This window comes from Oryctolagus cuniculus, chromosome 13, assembly GCF_051225735.1.
Source record: "Oryctolagus cuniculus isolate XC-2025 breed Fujian yellow rabbit chromosome 13, ASM5122573v1, whole genome shotgun sequence".
Lineage (NCBI taxonomy): Eukaryota > Metazoa > Chordata > Mammalia > Lagomorpha > Leporidae > Oryctolagus > Oryctolagus cuniculus.
The window spans coordinates 107,236,930-107,251,221 of record NC_142879.1 but is presented as its reverse complement, the minus strand read 5'-3'; the positions used below and the strand labels follow the sequence as shown (position 1 = coordinate 107,251,221).

Sequence of the window (14,292 nt, the reverse complement as noted above, 5' to 3'; positions counted from 1 at the left end):
AACTCCTCAGCTGGGTGGCCGTCTCGTGTGTGTGTATGTGTGTGTGTGTGTGGCTGGTTGAGTTAACTTCTCCACCGGCTGCCATCTCTCACTGGTCGCCAGCCCGGGTCCGCTGGTGCACGGCTGGCAAGGCTGACGCGGGTCCAGTCTGCGGCCCGCTGGTGCACGGCTGGCAAGGCTGACGCGGGTCCAGTCTGCGGCTCGCTGGTGCACGGCGGCAAGGCTGACGCGGGTCCAGTCTGCGGCCCGCTGGTGCACGGCTGGCAAGGCTGACGGGGGTCCAGTCTGCGGCTCGCTGGTGCACGGCGGCAAGGCTGACGCGGGTCCAGTCTGCGGCCCGCTGGTGCACGGCTGGCAAGGCCGACGCGGGTCCAGTCCGCGGCTCGCTGGTGCACGGTGGCAAGGCTGCCGCGGGTCCAGTCCGCGGCTCGCTGGTGCACGGTGGCAAGGCTGACGCGGGTCCAGTCCGCAGCCCGCTGGTGCACGGTGGCAAGGCTGACGCGGGTCGAGTCTGCGGCTCGCTGGTGCACGGTGGCAAGGCTGACGCGGGTCCAGTCCGCGGCCCGCTGGTGCACGGTGGCAAGGCTGCCGCGGGTCCAGTCCGCGGCTCGCTGGTGCACGGTGGCAAGGCTGACGCGGGTCCAGTCTGCGGCTCGCTGGTGCTCGGTGGCAAGGCTGACGCGGGTCCAGTCTGCGACTCGCAGGCCACCCTCTGCCCGTGCTGCTCCGTGTGGATGAGCTGCGATGGCGGGAGAGCGGGCGAGGGGGCACGCAGGCTGCAGGCTGCGGCAGACAGAAGTCAGCGGGGTCTGAAACCGCGGGGCCGGATGCCGTCCAGGGCACAGGACGAGGGCTGTGAGGGCCGGGGGCTGCCAAGGGGAGCCGCAGGCGGGGTCCGTGGAGAGAGAACCGGAGGCACAAGGTGCCGTGTGCTGAGGGCCGATGGCCCAGGACCACAGTGACGCTGGAAATCAAAATTCCCATCCTAGGTCGCTGATACTCGCGGCCGGCTTTGCCTTCTTCCGGTCACACTTCTCCACGTGCGCGCCCAGCGCAGAACCGGTCAGCTATCGCCGGCCACGGGGGCAGCCTGCCCGGGCCTGCAGAAGGACCCAGGCCCCGACCATCTTTCAGCCGGGTCCCTCTGCTGGGCGGGAAGATGGCGTGTCCCTACAGGTGATTGGAGTGTTCCCCTGTCCATAAAAGGGAAGCTGGCGTGTTGCTACAGGTGATTGGAGCGTTCCCCTGTCCATAAAAGAGAATGCTGCCGCCTCCCTGCGGGTCCATCTGCTGGGCGGGAAGATGGCGTGTCGCTACAGGTGATTGGAGCATTCCCCTGTCCATAAAAGAGAAGATGGCGTGTTGCTACAGGTGATTGGAGCGTTCCCTTGTCCGTTAAAGAGAACGCCCAGGCCATGTACGCAGGGGCGGGACTAAACCGTCCAGAGGCGGGAAGTCGTCGTGAGTGACTGCTCTGGTTACACCGCGAAAGCGTGCGCACGTGAGGAACTTGGCTTTCCCTTCGTGGGGAATTGAACCTGCGACTTTGTGACGCACGAAAAATGTGTGTAGACGGAACCGTGTTCATACACAGTCCCGACTGATCCCTTTCTCCCTGTCTTCCTGTGAACCTTAAAAACCAATCAATAAATAAATCTCAAAAGGTTTTTTGTCTTAGCTTCCTCACCTAAGGCAACTGGACTGTTAATTTGTTTGGGGGGGGGGGGGAGATCGTGAGAAATAATTCATTGCTGCCCCTGGATTGTGGTCACGTGAAGGTGTGGTTTGTGAGTTAATGGAGGTGTGTGGTGGGCTAAGCCGCCCCTGTGCCACCAGCACCCCACCCTGCATGGGCACCGGCTCAGGCCCTGGCTGCTCCACTTCGATCCAGCTCCCTGCTACGGTGCCGAGAAAGCAGCACGTGGTGGTCCCAGTGCGTGGGCCCCCGCACCTGCGTGGAAGACCCAGAGGGAGCTCCAGGCCTGGCCACTGTGGCCATGTGGGGAGTGAACCAGCCAATGGAGATCCATCTCTCTCTCCCCATCTCTCCATCTCTCCATCTCTCCATCTCTCCATCTCTCCATCTCTCTCTCTCTCTCTCTCTCCCTCCCCCTCCCCAGGTAAATAAATACTTCCCAAAACTCCAATACCTTATGAGGAGACAGCGATTTAGGTTAGAGTAATGCAGGTTTTAGTTTCCTCGAAGCCATCCTAAAAATGAAGTAATTTGAACGATAACCACCAAAATCTGTGTTCAAATTATTTTTCCACCATGACCTATTCTTCGTCATTTTTTCTTCATGCAGTCTTATAACGTAAATAGTCAGATCTTAGCTCCAGTGGGCATTGTATTAATATTTTCAGTGACATATTAATGTATGCCAAGAATAATAGTGTTGTGTGTTTTGTCTATACCAGTAGTTATTTTTGATGTTAGCTATTTGGTACAACAAAATACAATTCTTACATGTAACGGGAACATAAACTTTATTGCCGTCTCATTGCTATGCAGGAGCCGTTTATGAACAAAAGAATAACATAGTGTATTAATCTCCTAAAGATTTGCTGTGGGTAACCCTACTGATTGTGCTATACTTTAATTATTGGAATAAAAAGGGAATGAATAGCTTTGATGCTGCCTAAGAGATGTAACTCTGGGGTGAGATACGTGCAGTGAAAAACGACACAAGAATTCTGATGGAGTCGGCTTTTTGTCTGCTCGGATAATGCAGTCTCCGTTGCCCGTAAAACAAGATATCTTCATCCTCAGGCTGTATTTTGTAGTGTCATTTTAAGAATTCATTTTTGGGCGAAAAATGCTTTTTCAGCTTTAAGGAGTTAGATCTCATTGAACTAGAAAAAGAAGTGTCTACCCGGGCTGAGATTGTTTTTTTGATTTGTGAAGTGTGCAAGGTCCTCCCCACGGATGTGTGAGGCCACACGTCAGGGGCCGTGACCTCGTGTCCCCTTGTTCTCCTCCACACACATGGCTGTTGGTGCAGGGTGAGCTTCTGTAGGCCGAACGGACTCCGAGGACTGTAGCCGTGAGAAACATTTTTAAGTGAGGAGGTTTGTTCTTTCCCGTGGCTTTGTGTGAGTTCATTGTGGACATTCCCCTGTGCCTTTGAGATGTTTTGAGGAGAAGTGTGTGGGATAAAAGTGGCAGTCCCCACCTAGGTAGAGCATGGGGCATGTGGGGTTGCCGGAAGGTACAACACATTGCAAGTGGCTTCCCCCACTCCCATAGCAACGTTTACCTCCAAATCCTTCTCGCTGTCCTTGTCTGCCCCTGGTCGGACCACAGTCCAGGGGAAGAGATGTTGGACCTCTGTGTGGAACAGATGGCTTTGTTCCGCTCCAGAGGCATAAATTTATATGGAATGATATCCCCCAACAACAACAACAACAAAATTATGTCCACCTAGACCTTCCAGAAATTGGGTCTTTGCAGACATAACTAAGCGAAGCTGAGGTCATACTGAGACAGGGTTGGCCCCCGATCCCACAACTGGTGTCCTTCTACGAAGAGCACAGGTCACACAGAGAGGCCAGAGAGTAGGCTGGATGGGACCGGGAAGGCCAGGCTGCAGTAGCTACCAGCAGCCCACAAGGAAGGGGCCCTGCCACACCTGGGTTCTGGACTTCTGGCCTTCAGACCTTCGGGGAAATGAATTCCTGTGTTTTCAAGTCGCTCGGCTCGTGGTGGCTGGTTATGGCCGCCGCCAGTAACTGACACACCTAGACAGGCGGCTCGGTCACACCGCACCTGCCACGTGGACCTCCCAGACGAAGCGGGACGTCACCAGCAAAGCAAAAAACGTGCCTTCACAATTCCAGGGTGGACGTGACACGCCCACGCTCATTCTGGGAGGCAGCAGGGCCGGCCGCTCACCTCGTAGGGAAACACCCAGGACATGGAAACGCAAATGTGCCGCTCGGGGCCGGCGTTTGGCACGGTGGCTGGGGTGCCACTTGGAATGCCTGCATCCCGTATTCGAGTGCTTGGGTTCAAGTCCTGACTGTGTGCATTGCCAGCTTCTTGCTGGTGCACCCTGGGAGGCAGCAGGTGAGGGCTCAAGTACTCGGGCTCCTGCACCCACATGGGAGACCCAGATTCAGGTCCTGGCTCCTGGTCTCAGCCTGGCCCACCCCTGGCTGTTGGGACATTTGGGAATTGAACCAGCAAATGGAAGCTCTCTCTGTGTGTCTCTCTCCCACACTCTCCTCTACCTTTCAAATAAAAAAAAAAATGAAAAAGGAAGAAGCTGCCCCTGAGCTGACCCATGTCCAACCATGGACTGAGGCTGCAGAGGCCGGAGCTCACGTGTACAGAGCCGCCTGCCGCCCTGCCACCCAGAGACCAGCCTTGCACAGCGTCTGGCAGCAGCTCACAGAGCCGTGCACCCCTTCTCTGCACCAGGCATGGGCAGGGTGCTCGGGAAACGGTGCTGACCAAGGATGATGAGGCCCCTGGCCCGTGAGTCTCCTTCCAGGGGGTGGAAATTAAGAATTCACAAGCCAGCACCCGGCCACGACGGCTTCAGGTTGCCCGTGGCGGGGTCAGAGTTGCCCCGTCTCCGAAACACCTCTCAAAGCCTCTGCTCTGTTTCCCCGGCGCTGTGGTCACTGCCAAGGCCCATCGCTCAGCAGAGCTGCCCTGCCACACCTCTGAGCCCTGCTCAGCAGGGGGCTGCGGAAATCCCATCCCCCACCCCATCATGCACCTTCCAGGGCCCTCATTCCTGCTGGTACCCCCCCGCCGTCCGTGGCTAACTCTCACCTGTGCACCTTCCAGGCTACACCAGGGTCCCCTCTGGGTCCCTTGCACCTCTGTCGGTGACCTTAAGCTGTCCTGGCTCATCACGCAGCTCCCTGCTCCTCGGCTTCCGCCTTGGAAGCTTCTCTGGGGTCACGCTCTCTGTACTTCACCCGTGAACTTGGCCTGCCTCTCCTGAGCTGCTCTCATGGCACAGAAGGTGCCATGCATGCACATGTGTGTATGTGTGTGTGTGTGTGTGTGCGTGTGTGTGTGTGGCTCCTTCCTGTCCAGGAGGCCAGATTCACCCCCGGCTCAGGGCAGTGCCTGCCGGTAGCAGCGGCCCTGAAGAGCTGACCTCCGGACAGCTGGGTGAACCAGGAAACAGCCGCGTCCGTGGGGCGTCCGAAGTCCGGTCAGCGTTCAGGGTCTGGCTTAAAGGAATTAGATAGACAAACCAAGCTTTGTGTGGGGTGGCTGCAGAGTTTGGGGGAATTAAAGCCGTGAGTGGAAGGAAACAGTCAGTCATGAAATCAGGCAGGTCAGCTATTCTAGGAAAAAAAAAAAAACAGAACTGCAGGCCGGCTTTGGGTGAAGAGGCCAGGGCCGAAGCTGGGCGGCGGCACATGTGACATCACCCTGTTCACAGGCTGCTTCAGGGTTGTTCACTTTCGGTCACACTGTGTGCACCCCCGCGGGGTCCCTTACTGCCAGCCGGGACCCTACTTCCTGCACTGACCCAAGAGCCCCCAGTAGCACCCAGAGTGGCTGCTGGCTTCCTTTTCAAAGTTTCTTTGTAATTTATTTATTTATTTATTTTTTTATTTTTTTTTTTGACAGGCAGAGTGGACAGTGAGAGAGAGAGACAGAGAGAAAGGTCTTCCTTTGCTGTTGGTTCACCCTCCAGTGGCCGCCGCGGCAGGCGCACGGCGCTGATCCGATGGCAGGAGCCAGGTGCTTCTCCTGGTCTCCCATGGGGTGCAGGGCCCAAGCACTTGGGCCATCCTCCACTGCCTTCCCGGGCCACAGCAGAGAGCTGGCCTGGAAGAGGGGCAACTGGGACAGAATCCGGCACCCTGACCAGGACTAGAACCCGGTGTGCCGGCGCCGCAAGGCGGAGGATTAGCCTATTGAGCCGCGGCGCCGGCCTGTAATTTATTTGAAAGGCAGAGGTGCAGACACAGACACACACAGAGGCAGGGAGATGGCCCAGCACCTGGGCCAGGCTGACGCTAGGAGCCGGAACTCTAATGGGGTCTCCCACGACAGTGGCAGGGACCTGAGTCTTGGAGCCGTCACCTGCTGCCTCCCAGGGCACACATGAGCAGGAAGCTGGATCAGACGCGGAGCAAGGACTCCAACCCAGGCACTCTGGCACCAAATGCCCTTCCTGGCTCCCTGTTGTTTGTTTTTTCTTTTTAAGATTGATAAGGCATGTAGTCCCCCTAGCCTTCTCAGGGCCCCTGGAAGGAAGTTGCCCTCCTTCCGGTCCTTGCCTCACTCAGTTCCCCCAGCTTGCTCAGGCCCATCTCCCTTCCAGACTTGTAGCCAGTGCTCGTTTGCCTGTGTGCACTGCTCATAGCTCTCACACAGCCTGATTCCCTGGCTTGCCTCCGTGGCACTGCCTGAATCCCTCCAACACCCCTCTGTGACCCCTGGTGCTTGGGGTCCCCTCCCCCCAGACCTTCAACAGGAGGACATTTGAGAGAGAAGCATCATCCATCAATGCAGCTCTGACCACTCGGCTCAGCCGTGAAGGCCAAGGCCACAGTAGCTGTTAGCTGACCCTCTGCCATACAGAAAGAGGTGTGCATGCTTTTTGTAAGAAGATCCAGACAGCGACTCTGTGTTCTTTCCATGATGGTTCCGCTCTGTTGGGACAGCTTGGGAGCAGCTCTGGGCGACATGGCCACAAGCAGGCGCGACTGTGTTCTGCGAAAACATGATGTACAAATGCAGGCGGCAGGCCTAATGTGAACCAGGGACCATAGTTTGGGGGCCCCTGACGTGGAACAGCGCTCCAGGTAATTTCGGAAAGTTCTTAGGAAGCCCACGAAGTTTTCTCGGTCGTCAGTGTCTGAGAGGCCACACTGCACCCACAGCCCAGCACCTGCTTGTGTTGTAGTCATGCCCTCCTCACTCAGCTGAGCTGACCAGAACCTTGGCCACGCAAGAGTGAGTTCTTGCCCCAGGACGTGAACGTGGAAGGCAAGCTCCCACAGTGCTCACTATGGAGAGATGTTGAACGCAAGTCGGAGATAGGAAAGGCAGCACGGGGAGCGTGGGGACGTGGAGATGCTGTGTGCTCAGTGCTTCTACAATGGGTTGTTGGATTTACAGGGAAACGGCTTCTGTCTCAGGCAGTGGTGTGCTTGGGCTTGGCGATGGGGAAGGAAGTGACTCCCAAGTTGTGCTTTGGAAGGAAGTTCGGGGCCATCTGCAGTTTCTGTTTGGCTTTGCAAACTCAAGCCCATCAGTTAGTGGGGTCAGTGGGGCCTGGGAGAGGTCTGTGTAGAGTCTCGCTGGCCACGTCTGTGTCTTTCATCACCCGGAGCCGAGCAGTGTGTCCGCGTGGGGAGGGGAGGAAGGAGAAACAGAACACTGAGAACACTTCTAATGAATTTTCCAGATCGCTCTTGCATGGTTCATATAGTTGGAGACGTGCTGGTGTCACCGGTGCTGGCCAGCTTGCCTCCACTCTGTTTTTTTTAAAAAAGATTTTATTTAGTTATTTGAGAGGTAGAGTTACAGGCAGAGAAAGAGACAGAGAGAGGTCTTCCACCTGCTGGTTCACTCCCCAGATGGCCACAATGGACAGAGCTGCGCCAATCTGAAGCCAGGAGCCAGGAGCTTCTTCCAGGTCTCCCACGTGGGTACAGGAGCCCAAGGACTTGAGCCATCTTCCACTGCTTTCCCAGGCCACAGCAGAGAGCTGGATTGGAAGAGGCGCAGCTGGGACTCGAACCGGTGCCCAGATGGGATGCCGGCACTGCAGGTGGCAGCTTAGCCCACTGCACCCTTGCGCCAGCCTCGTGCCTCAACTCCTGTGCACCCGTGCAGTGCTGAATCACAGTTCAGAGGGACGAGACAGCGATGGAAAGCCAAGTTCATGAACGTGCCCTCCAAGGGAGCGATGGTCTAGTCCAGAGGAAAACGTGGCCCCTTCTCCCTGGTTTGGGGCTTTTATCCCTAAGCCGTAAGGGAGCTGAGTGGACATGTGGCTGTGACACTTCTGATTGACAGCTAGAAGCTGCACACTTTGGACTCTATGTGCGCGTGCTACAAGCGAGACTTTTCTGGTTTGGCTGAACCGTGATTCTTTAACCACAAATTAAACCACAAAGCGTGTGGTGTAGGGTGGCCTGGGCAGAGAGCAGGGTCCTTGGTTCCTGTGGCCCCTCCCTATTTGCTCATATCTGATGACCTGATGCCTGTATCAGAGACAAAACCCGGGAGATGAACATGAAGAGACGAGAGAGAAGGAAATGGGATGAGCACTGGACCCAGTGGTTAAGACACCTGCTGGGGCCGGCGCTGGGGCTCAGCGGGTTAAAGCTTTGGCCTGCAACTCCTGCATCCCATATGGGTGCTGGTTGGAGTCTCAGCTGCTCTGCTTCCAATCCAGCTCCCTGCTGGTCACCTGGGAGGGCAGTGGAGGATAACTGAACCCACGTGGGAGACCCAGAGGAAGCTCCTGGCTTCAGATCAGCTCTGCTCCAGCCATTGCAGCCATTTGGGGAGCGAGCCAGCAGATGGAGGACCTCTCTCCTCTCTTCCTCTTTCTCTGTAACTCTGTCTTTTAAATAAGTAAAATAAAAGACCCCTGCACCTCTTGCTGGAGCACTTGTGCCCCTTGTCCAGCCCCAGCTCCCTTCTATAATCAGAGCCCAGGAGGCAGCAGTAATGGCTAAGTTCCTGGGTCTCTGACACTCACGTGGGAGACCTGGATGGAGTTCCCAGCTCCTGGCATCAGAGAAATGAATCTGTGAATGGGAGCACGCTGTGTGTGTGTGTGTGTGTGTGTGTGTCTTTGTCTTTGTCTCCCAAATAAAAAGTGTTTAAAACCTGGGAAAAGACACCTCTAATGTAGCAAAATGTCCTACGTGCGTTTTTCTGATCCGCCTTAATCGCAAAGCGTAGGAGGTTCAGGGACAGGGAGAACCCAGGCCCTGAGGCTCTGCAGACCGGCTTGCCGGAGTCCAAGGGGCAGCTGGGGTTATCACAGAGGCACCCGGCTCCCTGGGGCCCAGGCAGTGTGTGTGGGCTCCTTGCTGAGCCAGACTGCTGAGCCTAGAAAACCCAGCGCCTACTCAGGTCGCTTCCACACCCCCTCGCCTCTGCGCCTCGGCAGGAAATCCTCCATCTGTCTTCCTTTACCATAAGGGACTTGGGGGAATGAGCTCCTCTCTTTTCAGACGTCGCATGTTGCCCTAACGTGGAGGCAGAGCAGCGTAGCCAGGAGCTTAAGGTGACACGGAGGGAGCGGGGCAGCCTCCCTGCCCCGAGAGAGGGTTTATTTTTATTTGTCTTTTCCTGCTTACATTCCAGATTTGTTTGTCATTTAAGGGCAGTCTTTTTTTTTTATTAACTACTTCCTGGTCGTACTTGTCTATTTGGAGATATAAATTTATAAGACGGATTTCGCCAAGATCTGTCCCGTGGAGGGATGCCACACATCGAGGACTAAATGACTGTAGCTCCGTGCGTCTTTCCTTTGAAACAGCAAAGCTTACTTTGAAATTCAGGACTGCCTTAAAAATATCCCCGCAAGTAAGTTACTTTTTCATTGTCTCTTCCTCCCTTCCTAATCCCCTAATGTTGCGGTGCTTTGCACATTGTGATCTCATTGAAGTTATGAGCTGAGCCATAAATCCAAGGACGAAGTACTGAGGACCATAAGACCATAGTAGTACTTAGTACTACTATGTACTAAGTACATAGTACTTAGTAGTACTTATGGTACTTAGACTAAGTACCATAAGACTAAGGACCACCGTGCATGAATTGATCGTGAGGTGAAATGTGGGTGTTCCGCTTGGTGCCGTGTAGCAGGGAGCAGGTGGTTGTTACAGTAGCGTGTATGTTTGTGCTGGGAGCTTGGGTCGGTTTTTCTTGTACCTCTTTGTCCTGTAAGCTACACTGTACATTGAGAACGAAGCATCTGAGACTCATCTAGAAAGAGCTTTGCTGGCCTGGTAAGAAAAGTGACTTCTGCTAACGCCCTTGGGATATTTAGGTTTGCTGAAGACCCCGTGCATCTAGGGTGTATGATGAACCAACACCATGACCCCGACGACCTTTTGAAAACGCCACGAACTCATATTAGAAATGTGTGTGCATGGTGGGGAGGGGCGCTTCCCTGCAGAGAAAGGCATCGGGACATCAGAACTATTTCTGCAGCGTTGTCTTTGGTAGCACCATAGTCCCTAGCTGTGCACCTGCCGGCGCCCCCTGTGCTGCTCCTCCGCACGCGGAGGAGCCGCACCGGACCGGGCGCTTGTTGTTCCCCTTTTTTTACAAGTCCTTTCTATAGTAAAGTAAGAATAAGTAAACAGCAAACTCCCAAAGCAAGAATGAGTAGAGAGAAATGAGAAAGAACGAAGTAACGAACTTCCCCGCGAACTCTCCAACGCACTCTCCAACCAACCCACACCACCATGCCGTCTCTCTCCTCCTATATAGTCCTCTCCACCAATCCCAACTCGGCTGCCCATACGCCGAGCACGCCGCTCTCCTCCAATCAGGAGCAGCTCCTGCAGCTTGTCAGGTTGGTGAGAGGCAGCTGGGTAGAAGCTGTTTACTTCTCTCCCAGCGCCATATTGTGGGAGAGCAGATGCATAGAATAAATCTTAATTCCAGTAACAGTATAGTCCGAATTGCTCCCCACAGATCCCCCTTTCTTTTTATTTTTTTGGCGTTGATACGCGCCTGTGTAAAGTTCAGTGTGATCTTCATGCTATTGACTCTTGTTTGTCGTGCTACTTCAGAGTTTGTTGAAAAATGTCCCGTATTCCAAAGATCTCAGGGATTGGTTATTCATTGTTTTCTTCCTCAAATGGAGTTTTCTTCTTCTAGATCTTCTGCTGGCAGGTTTATCAACCGAATTCTTCTCTCAGGGGTCCATATTGGTTGTGCCGCACCCTGTGGAAAAAAACAAACGGCGCCTCGTACTCTTCTGAGTAAGGGGAACGGGCCTTTCCATTGGTTGTCCTGTAAATCCTTCCACATTACCCACTGTATTGATTCCTTATCAGCTGATTGAGTATGCATTTCTGCAGGTGTTTTACCGTTCTTTTTCTTGTTCAAAAAATTAATTGTATAAAGAGCTAGGGCCAAGACGTCCTTGTTGGATGTGGCCATTTCCCCTATTCCCCCTTTTTGTTTAATTATTAAATTTTTTAAATATAAGTGAGCGCGTTCTACCACAGCTTGCCCCTGTGGATTGTATGGAATACCGGTAATATGGGAGATTCCGAATTCTTTCAAAAATGCAGCAAAACGCTTTGATGTATACGCTGGGCCGTTATCCGTTTTGATCACATGAGGAACTCCCCAGGCTGCAAAAGCCTGCAAGCAGTGTTGGATTACTTGTTGTACTCCTTCTTTATTCATGGCTGTGGCCATAATTACACCTGAGTATGTATCTACAGTGACGTGAACACAGCTTTGTCGCCCAAAAGAGGGGATATGTGTAACGTCCATCTGCCAGATATGTCCTGGTTTAAGGCCACGGGGATTGGCTCCCGCAGGAATCTTTGGAACTATGGTAACAACGCATTTTTCACAGGATCTAATGATATCTTCTGCTTGCTTGCGGGGAATATTAAATTTAAAACTTAAAGTGTGGGTGTTAACATGCCATTTAGAGTGATATTCTTTAGCTTGTTCCAAAGCGGTGCATGCAAGCAAGAATCTTGAATAGTGATCTGCCATCATGTTTCCTCGAGTAAGTGGGCCAGGTAAATTAGAATGAGCTCTTATGTGGCCTATGTAAATAGCATGCTCTCTTTGATTTAATAACCCCTGAATTTCACTTAGATAAGAATAGACTGAGGAGGATTTAAGAATAAGGCACTGTGTAGCGAGCATCTGAACTGCATTCACCACATATGCACTATCAGACAAAATATTCATGGGTGCACTCTCTCTGCGTAATACTGTTGCGATAATAGCTAATTCTGCATGTTGTGGAGAAGGGGATGCTGTTAAAACAAAATATCGTTGATTGTTAAATATAGCTGCTCCTGTTCCGCCTTTAGCTCCATCCGTAAATACGGTAACTGCCCCTTGAATTGGATCCCTTCGCACCTTCTGCACCCGTTTTATTGAAACCTGTGTGCAGAAGTTAACAAATGGATGGCGAGGGTAGTGATTGTCAATCTCTATTTGTAGAATGAGAACTATGTATGCCCATTGCCAGCATTCCCTTGTAAAGGCTTCTACTGCCTCTTGAGCAAAGGGAACTACACATCGCTTTGGAGTCTTCCCCGCCATTTCTGTCGCCTTTTTTATTGCTGTTAATATTAAATCAGCCACCGCAATGCCTTGGGTGTATAGTACACGCGGTGCATGTGAATGTGGGTATACAAACAACAAGGGTCCTCCTTGCCAAATGACTGCGAAGGGATACAGCTGTTCCATAAAAATTAATATTTCTAGGGCTTGTTGTGGATCACATCTTTCCATCTGCATTGCTTTAATTTGTTTTTCAATTTTCTGTAACGCCAAGCGGGCTTCTATTGTCAATCTACGAGGGGAATCAAGCTGGGCATCTCCTTCTAAAATATTGAATAATGGCATCATATCTTCGGTAGATAATTTACAATAGGGCCTCAACCAATTTAAATTGCCACATAATTTTTGGAAGTCATTAAGGGTCTGTAACCCATCTATTGCAATTTCAAATTCTAATGGGGTTACCTTTTCAGAAGTTACTTTAAGTCCTAAGTACTGTACTACTTCCCCTTTTTGTATTTTCTCTGGCGCTACTTGTAACCCAACTTTTTCCAAATATAATAGCAGCAGCTTATATGCTTCCATTAGGTGACTTTCACTTTCAGCCGTTATTAACAAGTCATCCATGTAGTGTAAAATTTGTACCTTTGGGCACTGTTGTCGAACCGGCTCTACTGCCTGGTCAACATATAGCTGGCATATGGCAGGACTGTTGGTCATTCCTTGGGGAAGCACCTTCCATTCATATCTTTTGTCGGGACCTTGATGATTAATGGAAGGTACTGTGAAAGCAAACCTCTGAGTGTCTTGTTCATGTAGAGGTATGCTAAAAAAGCAGTCCTTCAGATCGAGTACTATTAGTGGCCAATGCTTTGGAATCATAGTAGGAACCGGGAGTCCGGGTTGCAATGCCCCCATGGGTTGCATCTGCTGATTAACAGCCCGTAAATCATGCAACAACCGGTATTTCCCTGATTTTTTCTTTATCACGAATATTGGCGTATTCCATGGGGAGGTTGATGGTTGCAAATGGCCTGCCTCTAATTGTTGTGATACTATATCATTTACTGCAGCCAACTTTTCCTGGGTAAGGGGCCACTGTGGTATCCACTTTGGCTTGTTGTCCAGCCATGACAATGGCAGCGGCTGCATCTCAGTGGCCCCCACGAAAAACCCGTGTCCTGTCTTTTAAAATCGCCTTTGGGCTGGGCTAGGTCCCTTCTGCCTTCTCTGGAGCCTAATCCTCTCTCCTGATATCCCTTTTTATACATAATACGCCGTCCTGTAGAACTCTCCAATTGATCCTCATTTGTTAACGTCAGTCCCAATTGTTCTAAAATGTCTCTTCCCCATAATGTGATGGGGAGTGCACTAACATAAGGTTGCACATTTCCCTTGTTCCCTTCTTGATCCTGCCAATGAAGCACCTGAGCACTCCTTGATGGTGTCATGGCCGCACCTAGGCCTACTAAAGTATTATCTCCTGGCTGAAGGGGCCATGACTTCGGCCAATCATTTTCCGAAATTATACTTACATCCGCACCTGTGTCTAGCAGGCCCTGAATTGACTTTCCTCTAATGGTTAAGGTCCACAGAGGTCGATCTGCTAGAGATAGGGACAAGGCTGCAAATTTCTCCCCTTGGGGTCCATTAACATCCTGCGCTCCAATCATGATCAGTATTTGAGCCACAGGTTCTTCTGGTTTGATTTGAATAATACCCTTTGTAGATTGTATTAGCACTTTTAACTTATCACAAGGTAATTGAATGACTCCGGTGATGACCATTAGGCCTCTCAAAGCATTTGTTTCTTTTCCTACGATTATTCCAAGTCCGTTATGCTCCGCTGAAATTGTTTCTGCCCTCACCTCTATGGCTTGTGGCCCCATTTGAGGTGTCAGTACCGAATATTCGGTGGCTCGTAACTCTGCGCGGTAAATATTTGGTTTTGGGATCGTGGCACCCACCGATTGTTTTGGCCCCGGGGTGCAGGGGCCCACATTCCGTTTTTTTGCTGTTGACCATATACACCTGATCTTCTTATGGGGCCCGGCTCATTTGGCATCCTCTGGGGATTGCCT

The 14,292-nt window shown here is 52.2% G+C and overlaps 1 protein-coding gene across 6 annotated transcripts in view; it reads left to right on the top strand.

Annotated features, from left to right (window-relative positions):
- KIAA1217 (KIAA1217 ortholog) overlaps positions 1-14,292 on the top strand; it is a 657,029-nt gene that overhangs the window by 312,273 nt on the left and 330,464 nt on the right. The window contains exon 1 of one of the 6 annotated variants that reach the window (XM_070056130.2): positions 8,948-9,526. The exons of 4 other annotated variants lie outside the window; for them this stretch is intronic. The gene's annotated coding sequence lies outside the window, so the exon portion shown is untranslated. Of the gene's footprint in view, positions 1-8,947; positions 9,527-14,292 lie in introns of those variants that run through there. One more of the 6 variants, XM_070056128.2, reaches the window with a different exon arrangement.